Source organism: Caretta caretta, chromosome 27 (genome assembly GCF_965140235.1).
Source record: "Caretta caretta isolate rCarCar2 chromosome 27, rCarCar1.hap1, whole genome shotgun sequence".
In the NCBI taxonomy this organism is placed as follows: domain Eukaryota; kingdom Metazoa; phylum Chordata; order Testudines; family Cheloniidae; genus Caretta; species Caretta caretta.
In genome coordinates, this window is record NC_134232.1 from 13,891,077 (window position 1) to 13,902,465 (window position 11,389).

Sequence of the window (11,389 nt, forward strand, 5' to 3'; positions counted from 1 at the left end):
GGGACTTGGGAAGGTCCTTGCTCCTGTATGGTTTCCTCTGTGCCCTTCAGGGTGCTGGCCACACATTTCCTAGAGCTTGTCTATGTGGGGACATTGAAGGAAGATTAAGCTAAAGTGAATTAAGCCCACTTCACTTCTGAATGAGAGCGTCTACACAGGATGCTTTAACTGTAACTTCACGCCTTTCATTTTTCTTCTCTTTCCAGAAAGTCCCCATGTAGACAAGCACCAAGTCTCGGTCTCCTTTTTGCAGAACCGGACGGTGGACAACGTTTGTGCCAAGGTGGCTTGAAAACCAGTAGGACTTAAGAGCCTAGGTACTGGTGAAAATTTTACCCAATGTTGTTTAACTTATGAATGAAAAATAATGTACATAATACAGCCAGAGGTTTACCAAACTCTTGGTGGGTGTAATAAATACAGAGGAAAACAAATGCTGCTTCTCTTTGCAAATGCTCTCTGGAAGGAATTGACAGCATCTCTCTCCTTCCCCTTTACACGGATGTGCCAATGCCCATCGGAAACTGAAACTGAACTGCCTTGTGATGTTGCCTTTCAGTGAAAGCGGGAAAGATGCGGTTGCCTGGAAGCATCACACCAGTGGTGAATGTTGGAACCAAGAGAGAGACTAGGACCCCGAAGAATGGGAGTGTGGCAGGTAAGAGACAGAGTGACCTTTTCCTTGGGTCTTTCGGAGCTACTGCCCCGGCTGAGAGGGTCAGCCACTCAATACAGGGTTCTCTCATGGGTTGTTACACTTTGGGAGGTGACGAGAGACTCTCCTGGGGCTGACCGGAGACCGCAACAAAGAGAGAAAGGATCCCTAAGGTCATCCCATTGAAGTAGTAGTCCCTGTCCCTGGCTCTAGATATTCCTGCTAACTGAAATGCAATGGACAATAATCTGCTGTATCTAGGGTGTTGTAAGGGGCAGTGTGCTCAAAGTGAGGCTGCCATCTTTCCCCTAATCCACACCCTCTTCCTCACAGAGCTGCCCGGCTCCTCGTGAACCTGACGAGTCCCTGCCCACAAAGGCGCACGCACGATGAGTTCGCTGTTCTAATTCCAGATGGGCAAAGCCAAGGGCCAGGCTGCCAAGGGCGCTATTTACTGTGAATAAAATGGAGCAAATGCTGCCTCCTTTGATACCAGTAGGGCGGTGCTGGCCATGGAGATTGCAGGTTCCAGTGTGAGTAGTGTATCTTTCTGCCTCGCTCGCGATGGACCATTGCCTAGTCCCTGAAGGCTGCACCCCCAGATTGTCTGTCCGTAAAGTCATCTGTGGGCTGCACTGTGTCTGCCCCGATTCAAATAGGCTTAGAGCCCAGTCCGGCGGGGGTGGGGAAGGAAAAGCACTCTTCATTGTTTTTCATGTGCTGGGATTATTTGGATTTCAGGTGTCACTTCCTGCCGACATGGGGGTTAACTGTTTTAATCACCGCCCTTACCACATAGGTGGTGATTGGGCCATGCCAAGTCACTTGCAGGTGGGAAGTGTGAAAACCGGTTTGCACAATTTACACCTTATCCGCCAGCTCTGAAGAGGCAGCTCCTCCCATCTCGAAGTTAGGTTTGTCTGTTTGCTTTTGGAGATAAGCCTCAGTCCCCAGGAACTATGAGAGTGTGAATGCAGTACTCACTGGAGAATAGCTTTACGATTTGTATTTAGCTAGTAGGGAAACCTGCATGATTTTGCCTCTTGGAGAAAAAAAAACAGGACAAGAGGAGAGGAGGAATAACACATAATTCTTAACTAGAATCCCCCCTCCCCAAGCCCCCCAGTGCAAACATCCCTGTATTTTGGATTGGGCCCACATTGTGATATAGGTGAACGCTAGTGGCGAAATTTTAAAAAGGTTATTAGTATTGTGCAGGGGGAGAGGATTTTCTTACTGGGTTTGCACCACAGGAATATAAACAAGCTATTGAGTTTGTCTGCATGGCCTAGCAGTTACGTGTAGCTTGTGAATATACCATTTTTACCCAGTGGGATGTGGCCCCGCCATCCCCCCCAAGTTGGCAGCCAAACTTCTGTTTCCTTTTGAGAAAATGATGTCTCGAATAGAGACTGAGCCCTGGCGTGAACAAAAACCTTCTAGCACAACCGTTCTGCCCTTCCAAGGAAGTTGATCATGTTTATTGTCCAGGTGGAAGATGTTTTATCTTGTCCATTCCCGTTCGCATACCCAACAAACCCCAGTTCTTTTGCCTTGGGGAAGAAAATACTCTGACTCTTGTGCTGTTCTGAGCAGAAGGATTAGTGGATGGTTATTTTGGGTCCAAAGACCAGTCCTGCTTTGCCTTTCCTGTTTGGCTTCTTGTCTTGCTGTCACGCTCGAGCAGATGTTCATTCTCCAGCAGTTCAGGTGAAAAAGATTGCAGTAAGATATTGGGCATCTCTGAACCTGTCTGCTCTGCTTGGGCACCAGGACTAGATCTTTCTGCTTCCTCCCCAGTGCTCAGACATCCCACAGGTTCATTATCATTAGGGTGGATCGCATCACACAGTGGAGATACAGTCAAAGTAGAAACAGTCTTTCTTCCCCCTCACTTGGCTCGTGGGGTGGTGGGTGAGGTCTCTATCTAAGCCCTATCTGAAGCCATAGCTTATGTCATGTGGGAAACTTGTTAACTTTGTGTGTTGTGGCAGCACTAGGAGCCCCAGTCGCAGACCTGGCTCCCGTTGTGCCAGGTGCTGTACAAAGACAGAACAAAAGAGCTCACGCTCTGTGTAAGGCAGACAGATGGGGGGAGTACAAGGGAACAGTTAGACCACAATGGTCAGCGTGGTGTTAGAGACAAGCTGCAGACACAGTGTCCTAAGCCATAATCCGTTCCCTACTCTGCCTTCCCAGCATGCCTCACCTCTAGGTTTCCCATTGCTGGAGCCACACACTAGAAAGCAAGAGGAGAGGGAAGGGTGGGTCACTGGTGGTAGAAACTGTTCCGTGTAACCTCTTGGAAGCTGCAAAGGGAGGCTGAACTCCTCACCCTGCTGTGTGTACATTGTTATTCGAGGGTTGCGTGCAGTTAGGGTGGAGGGGGAGGTCAGTGAACAAAACAGTAAAACACTTGGGGTTGGGGTGGGTGGGGGAATATTTCTAGATGACAGACTTCACACACACACACACATTGTTTTGGTGGGATGTGGGCAGAGCGCCTTCCAGGGAGCTGTCAGCATAGGTGGAGTAGAGACAAACGGTAGCAGTTGTTTTTCTTCATTTGAACCTCTGCAAAAAGCCACAGCTAAAGGGCACCTCTTCTACGCAAGTGAGAGAGAGATTGTCAAAGCCAGCTGCCATGGAGAGGGGAGGTATCAGTTTGCAGCAAACGCGATCATTTTCCCCTTAAAGCATAGTAAACGAACACTCGGCAATACAGAACCAGCCCTTCTGATTTCATGAATGGCAGAGTCCATGTGTAGATGAGGAGCGGTATGGTACAGTACAGCCCCAGCTGTGAGGGTGGATCGTGGAAACGTGGGAATCCTTCAGAGAGAGGGAGCTGTACTAGAAGCTCTGACAATAGTGGCTGTAACTGAAGTTAAAGCCTTGCCAGCGTTAGGCTCCATTGAAGTTGAGCATCTAAAACTAACTTCTACTTTCTGCATATTGGACAAGAACTGCAGCTGCAGGCTTTACAGCAGTGGTGGGCAACCGGCGGCCCACCAGGGTAAGCTGATTGTGGGCCGTGAGACATTTTGTGGACAGTCAGTGTCCACAGGCACGGCGCCCTGCTGCTCCCAGTGGCCGCGGTTCGCCATTCCCGGCCAATGGGAGCTGGAGGAAGCGGCAGGCGCCACATCTGTGTGGCCTGCAGCTCCCATTGGCCAGGAATGGCGAACCGCGGCCACTGGGAGCAGCAGGGGGCCGTGCCTGTGGACCTTGACTGTCCACAAAATGTCTTGCGGCCCACAATCAGCTTACCCTGATGGGCCGCCGGTTGCCCACCACTGCTTTACAGGGACTGCATGTGTGAACATTAGCAGCTGGGAGGAGGGTCAGTTTTTATTAACTGGCTGCAAACTATCCTAATCTGGTAACTTTTTGCCAGCTGTATTCACAGTCTTTTGCCTAAGAAGATAGGCATTGCTATGCTACACTGGATCTTACCAACAGTCTGTCTAGCCTGGTATCCTGTCTTTGACAGGAGACTACACAGAAAGGTGCTAGAAACCTTATAATGGACAATTATGGTATCATCCACGTATAGGAGAAGTTTTTTCCTGACCCCTATCAGTTAATGGCTGTCCTGTCCTGAAGCCTGAGGATTGTGTTTTCTAACCGTGTTTTAAAATACTAATCAATGTGTCTGTGGATGTTCTCTTCCATATAAACCTTTCTAACTGTTGAGTCCCGGATCAAGCTTTTGGCTTCAGGCAGTGCGTGCCATGGGCTAGCTATTTTTTTCATGCAGCTTATTTCTTTTACCAGTTTTAAATTTGATATGTTTCAAATTTACTGACTGGCCCCTGGTGTTTCTCTGTTGCATTTCCCTCTTATTTGTTTCAGAGTAACAGCCATGTTAGTCTGTATTCGCAAAAAGAAAAGGAGTACTTGTGGCACCTTAGAGACTAACCAATTTATTTGAGCATAAGCTTTCATGAGCTACCTCTGAACTAAACAACCCCAGCCTTTCCACCCACTCTTCATAGGAAAGTATCTCCAGGTTTCTAATTGTTTTTTGTTGACTATCTCTGAACTCCACCTATTTCTACCGTGTTTCCTTTTCTGAGAGCGGGTGTCCAGACCATAACACGGGAGCCCAGAGGAGGCGACCCTCTTGAATGGCATTATGTCTTGTTTTGGTGTTTTCCACCCCATCCCATCTGGAACAGCTGGAAGGATACACCTTTACTTCAGATAATACTGGGAAGAGGGCAGTGTTGGGCTAGAGGGCTGTAGAATATACAGAAATTGAGAGCACCAAAGGTTACATTCAAGGCAACATGTTTTCAATGAGCTGCATAAAACTGTTGTTTAAGCCCGAATTGCAGCGCTAACCTCCCAAGCATAACACGATGCTTTAGAAAATCCAGCTGTTCCTTATCTCTACCCAGGGGGTGTGTCACAGTCAGCTGATGCCTCCTGAGGAAAACCTTTATTTGTAGAACTCATTTGATCAGCGAGAGCTTTAATGTAAGTCAGATTCCTTCCCTCCATGATCACCAGTATAACCTAACTCTGACACCTTGGAAGACTCTGCCTTCAACTGAGGGATGCCACCAGAAGTGGATACGCTCTGAAGCTGCTGCAATGATGCTGGTTTTCTGCAGACTCTGTAGTGATCAGATGAACAAGGGGAGGCTGAAGTCTCTAAAGTGACCTAGGGACCTGAACACTCCAGTTAATGGATGGTGACGTGTCTAAATCCCTGAGCCTGCTCCGAAAAATCTTGTCTGCCGAATGCAAGCAGAGCAGTCTGTGTAGGGACCACTTACCGACGTTTCCCACAAGGTGTCAGCATCCCTTAAAGAGAGCTCAGTCAGTGTTCCTGTCCCACAGCATGCAGGCAGTTTTACCCAGGCAGGCCTTCGCCTGGTCCCAGGGAAGCTTTCCAGGAGTTAATACCCTTGCATCTCTTTATTATCTAACACAGTGGGAAGGGAGCAAGTCGAAGAGAAGAATATGCCGTAGAAATGTTCATGCGGCTGTACATTCTGCAGCTGTCAGGATCCAAAGCAAGGTCCGTAGCCACACACTGACTGCTTTCCACGTGCAAAGAGCAAAGCAATTGCATCAGCATGTGAGTTTTAAAGCATAAACTAGACACTGCTTGATGTGTTCTGTCTGTTCCTGGAACCAGACGGGTAACAGGCAGCCTCTTGTCCTACTCCTGAGACAGCAATTCAATAACTAAGTTAGGAAGTTGTCTACTCTGGTGGTAGCACTTGCTTCCAGAATTGTTGGGCCTCTTACACGAGTTACTGCACAGTGTGTTCTGAGTTTGTGCCCAGGTTTAGAAGCAGCTGCCTGCCACTGGTTTTTTTTTTTTTTTTGCAGCTCTTTGCTTGTTTTAGCAGGCACTGCATTCGCTCTGTTGAGCGTGAAAGACCATCCTGTCACTTGCATTTGTTTATTAGTTACAGTCTGATAAGCAAGCCCGATTGTTTTCCCTAACTAAGACACCCTCTCTACTCAGAACAGCAAACAGTTTGTGTGTGCGAGAGCAAAAGGCAATCCAAGTGTCTGCCTTGTTTCTAATGGCTTCTTATAGCAGCTCAACATAATTGCCACTTACAGACCATTGTCTGGTATTGTAATGTCTCCTAACACGCTGATCGGGGATCTGAATTAGAGACTGCCCTTGGAATTCAGATCTTATGCAGTTAGCCAAGCTGTCCCTGTGTGGCTAGTGGCATGGTCCCGGTGATGTGGCTCTGGATAATTATTTCACTTAGCATGAAGACAGCCCTGCATTGTAAGAGTGCAGAGAATGCTGAGCCAGGGCTAATGCTGCTTTCATTTCAAAGTGAACTCTGGGCTGGATCAACCAAAATCCTGGCAGTAGAACAGATAAGGACAAGGCCAGCAGCAGCATGTGCTTCCCCTGCAAACGCCTCAACCTGCACCTAGAGGGGGACATTTAATCTCCCTGGTCCTTTAAGGACCTTATCCTGCAAGGTGAATGGTGACCTCAACTCTTGTCAAAGTCCATAGGAATTGAGCGTGCTGGGCATGTAGCAGGATTTGGCCTCTCTGTGGCCCAGGGGACGCTCTCTGGCCTGCACTCCCCAGGGGTCACATCATAAATGGCCCGCTTTGGCCTTCAGATCTTGGCATTTATCTTTGGCCTCTCTGCTGAGCCTGCCAGTAAAGGGGTGCCACTTCTGGTGTGGACCCCTGTCCCAGTGGGGGGCTGGACTGAAACCCCTCCCCGCCCCCATTCATCCCACATTGGCCATGGATGGGTTGGATTCCAACCTGTGTCTGACCTGAATGCCTGATCTGGTGAAGAGCAAATTGTCACATGGGAATTTGCAGACAGCTTGGGAAATTTGTTGTCTGCACAGTGTATATAGTTGTATTCTGTCCAGTCAGTTTTCAGTTTTCTTCGCGGGACTCCTTAGACACAGTCTGCAGACAGAGCATGTGTTGAAAACCACTGCCCTAATCTGTGCATTTCATCTGTATTCTGTCTTCAGATAGGTTCCCCTCACAGGAAGAGTGACATGTTTACATTTCAGCTGCTGGTCACTGCAGAATTATTGCAGTGGACGGCTTAGGCCATGACCCACATACCAGACACACGTCTGCGGGGCTTTATGGGGAAAGAATCCTTTTTATTAGTGATATAAAATGAATTAACTTGCAAGCGGGAGATCACCACTTCTGCTGGGCAGGGGTACACCCCCTGCCCTCCAAAACATTGGTGTGAGAGCCAAGGGATTAGCCAGAAAGCCTGGTGAATTGTTACAGACCTGAGGCATCCTGCTTAATCACATCCTGTTTGTGTATCCACGCCCGCACCCCTGTGTATTGATCCCCGCCAAACAATTCTTGGATGACTGGAGGGAAATACATGGTGTTGCTGGTGCGTGACCGGTTTAAGTCTGTGCTGCAGTTTTGTCTGCTCCTGACAGACAATGGCCCTGCTGCAAGAAAGAAGCAGAAGCCTCCAGGCACCGTTTCTGTCCCCCATGCTGGTCACTGGAGCTGCGGAGGGGACATTGGGGCGTTCCCTGCACCACGTTGATGCAGGAGCCCGGATTGCAATGCACGGCTCCTTCCCTGTTCTAGTCTAGGGGTGGCTGGGAGCGCTCTCGAGTCAGCATCTTCAGGCACAGTCCCAGCTGCTCGGGGAGAGGGCAGAAGTGAGTCAAATGAAGGGCCTCATTGTATTGGTGAGTTTCAAAGGGCGCATCTTGTCCAGTCCTCTTTGGCCAGAAGAACAATGGCTCTGACACAGGGGCTGGTGGAAGTGGCTCTGGTTACGACCAAATATAAAGGGGCAAATACATCTCCTCTCTCCGTCTTCTGGGGACGCCGGTGGCAGGACAGTGCGATGTTCAGCCGTGCAGTTCCCTGAGTAGGATGCTGGGCCGAGAAGCTGGGGTTCGAAGGCTATTTCAGGTCTCGGTGGTGGTGGCTAGCAGGCCTGTTCCTGGGTTTCTCACTGTCTGCGGTGCGCTTTCAAACAATCCCCAGTCTGATGCTGGAGCTTGCTCGGACATCGCAGCCATGTGGCGCGCTCCTGCTTGTAGGGTTACCTTGGGGCTGCATCAGAAGCAGCTGGCATGGAAGACATGGTGCTCAATTATCATTTATCTTATTTGCCAGCCCTCTTGCAGCCCCTTCTAAAGCGCTTGTGAAGTCGGGCCCTTGTGCAGCACTGCTCCGTGCGAGGAGGTAATCCTGTGGTTAGGGTTGGGGGCGTTGAGTGTATCTGGTCTTGACGCCTGAGGCACCTCTGGGAACGTTCAGCTACGCCGAAGAAAGTGCTCTGCCACTGAGTTGTCAAAACCTCTTCAGAGGAGCCCTGCGTGGCTGCCGGCAGAAGCTGTACGGCCCGCACTTGCTGTTAGCTGGGTTTAGTCATTCTGAGAGAGGCTGTTTCCCCCTTGTCTTCTCCCTCCCAGCCCAGACACCACTGTACCGACTGTTTCTGCCCGACTGAATGCTGCATGTGGGGTCCTTGGGAGCCTTCACAAACTCTTCCCACAAAACCACCAACTCTTACTTGCCAGGCTCTGCTGGCGGGACGTAGATAACGTTTAAATGTTGCGTGTAATGGCAGCAGCCAGGGTCTGCCCACACTGGGACCAGGGCCCTCCTGCGCTGGGCAGCTTGCGAACATTTATCAGGCGGTTCCCTGCAGTCTCGAGTAAGGACGAACAAGATGTAAAGTTGGTGGGGGTGGGCGGGGATAATGGAGGATGGGGAAGGGTGGTGTGGGAATGTCAAAGTTGCATAGACCAGCTGTGCTCGTTAAATAAGAGTGAGTGATGGCTACACAAGCCAGTCACCATGTAGACAGGTTACCTTGCCCCAGGCAGAAGCAGAAAGAAGTGTGTCTTCCCCTGCCTTGTAACTGGGGTGGGTGGCACTTCGGTGAATTGAAATGGAAGGTTGTCTGGGATTAATGTCGGTTTACAGGTCTCTCTGACTCCTCCTCCTCCTTTCTGGAACTCCACTGTGAGGAGTTGAGGGTCTGAGATCCCTCCTGCTGACATATGGAGGAGCTGTGGGGCCTACTCATATGGTTGGGTGCTAATCACTTTGGGCACGTCTGAAAATTTTACCCAAATTCCAAGTGACTTAAAAGCATAACTTCCCTTGACTTTGGCCAAGATTTTCAAAAGTGACTTGGGTTGTTTGTAGTTTTTCGGGGCCATGCATGAGACACCTTAAAGGGGCCTGACTGTCAGAAGGTGGGCGGCTTTCTCAAAAACAGGTCCTTTGACCTGCTTCCCATTGGGGCACCAAAAGCTGGAGGCACCTGAAATCTTTAGTCGCTTCTGAAAACGTACAAGGCTTCATCTGTACACTGGTTGGGTGCCAAAGTTGCTTTTGAAAATGGGTCTTAGGCTCATCGCTCATGGGGGTCTTAGGCACTCATGGAAACGTTACCCTTCCTCACGAACTCCTGCCTGCGCTGTCTGGAGTGTGGGAATACTTGTTGCTGAAGTAAAGTGGGGCTGAAAAGGTGCAAAATAGCATTTCTGGAGAAGAGTTTGCAGAGGCTCTTCTGAAATTCTTCAAGCCTTTCCGTGCAGTTACGGAGGAACCTGCTGCTCTGATATCAAAGCAGCTTCGGAATAGGTAATCGATAGCCGCAATGTTTTATTCAGTAAAACTTAAAAATAGGTACAGCTTGGATGGCTCTGGGTGTCTCCTGGGGTTTTACCCCTGTACTGTTGTGTATGTCAGAGATTCATACAGATCTTCATCCAAGGCTCACTGAAGTCAACAGAAAGACTCCCATTAACTTCAGTGAACTTTGGATCAGGCAAATGGTGAAACAGGAGGGAGCTAGAACCAAGTAGGGGAAAAAACTCAGCAACCTGTTTCTTTAACAGTCAAATACCCAAGACTTCAGTTCGTTAGCTGATGCCCGTCCGACTGCTTTGCACGTGAGCTGGCTTGGGTGTTTCCTCCCTTCTTAAAACTTCAGATCTACCCCTAACTCACACGTTGTCAGAAACGGTAGGCCCAACCTCCGTATGGCACCTGGCACTTGTGTGCCCTGCAAAACTGGGACTTTATTATCAAACACAGCCACACAACTAGCTAGAAAATAAATAGCTGTTCAATACCTTGTTTTAGACAATTAAATGAAAAACAAAGCAGCTAGAAGGGAAGTGATAGTTTCAGTTCCCACAATCTGCAGCTTTGCGTTCGTACTGCAATGGCAAGAATGCTAAATCCTGCCGAAAGTCGCTCTCTGTTGAGAACTGTTGAGCTTCTGCTCGCCAAGGCAAGATTTGAAGATTTTTTGTACCAGTTATTGGCATGAAGGCTGCCTAAATCAGTGTTGGGAGAGACAGCTGCCTTCTGTGTCTTAGGTGTTTGCAGGAGAAATAGACCCTTGACACAAGATCTTGCTGGATGATTAAAGTAAAAAATGTCTTCCAGCAATGCTTTGTCTGTAACTTGAAATTCTGTGCGTGTCTGGTGACTTGAGATTTTAATACACTGTGGACAAAATCACATAAGTTTGCTTTTCTGTCTTAATGAGCAAGGGGAAATCTCATGCATTTAAGAATACCTAGCTCTTACTTACCTCCTTTATAAAGTATCATTATCCCCATTTTACAGATGGGGAAACTGAGGCGTATAGTGTGACTTGCCCAAGGTCACATGGGAAGCCAGTGGCAGAGCTGGGACTAGAAACTACATCTCCTAAGTCCCAGTCCAGTGCTCTGTCCTATAGGCCACACTGCTCCTCTACATACCCTGTCTTTGGGTGGAAACACTGAAGCATGTCTAAAATTCTTCAGGACTGTATAAAAACTGAAGCCAGCTTAGCAGTGTCCTCTCCAGCTGTCTTCATTTGGGGTCAGCGATCTGGTTGCCCCAAAGAACTGCAGTGCACATGCACTGTAAGGGGCTTTCAGAGCAGAAACAGCTCAGGTACTGGGCCATGATTGTCAAATAGTCTACTTCCACTAAACAGCAAAGCTTTACTGTGCATCTTCCTATGGCTTTGCTATTCTTACCTTTTGAGCTCGAGTCCCATAATTAACACAGAATGACTCCAGCCATAAGCTACCAGTTTAGAAAGACATCTTTAAAAAAATTGTCAAGTTTCCCCCTTTTCACATATTTTGTTTTATGGTCACCAATATTCTCAGCCCTGAGTGCGCTGTATTAAATGCCTGTTCTCTAATATCTTGTTCTCTTCCAGCTCTCCCAAGCAAACTCTCATTATATCAGGAGCCATAAGGAGGG

At 48.7% G+C, this 11,389-nt stretch overlaps 1 long non-coding RNA gene across 1 annotated transcript; it reads left to right on the forward strand.

Moving 5' to 3' along the window:
- Nucleotides 1-214: 214 nt before the first annotated feature.
- LOC142070171 (uncharacterized) lies at nt 215-11,389 on the forward strand. Its single transcript, XR_012666169.1, has 3 exons — nt 215-317; nt 560-658; nt 11,346-11,389. It is a non-coding gene; the product is annotated as an uncharacterized LOC142070171 (long non-coding RNA).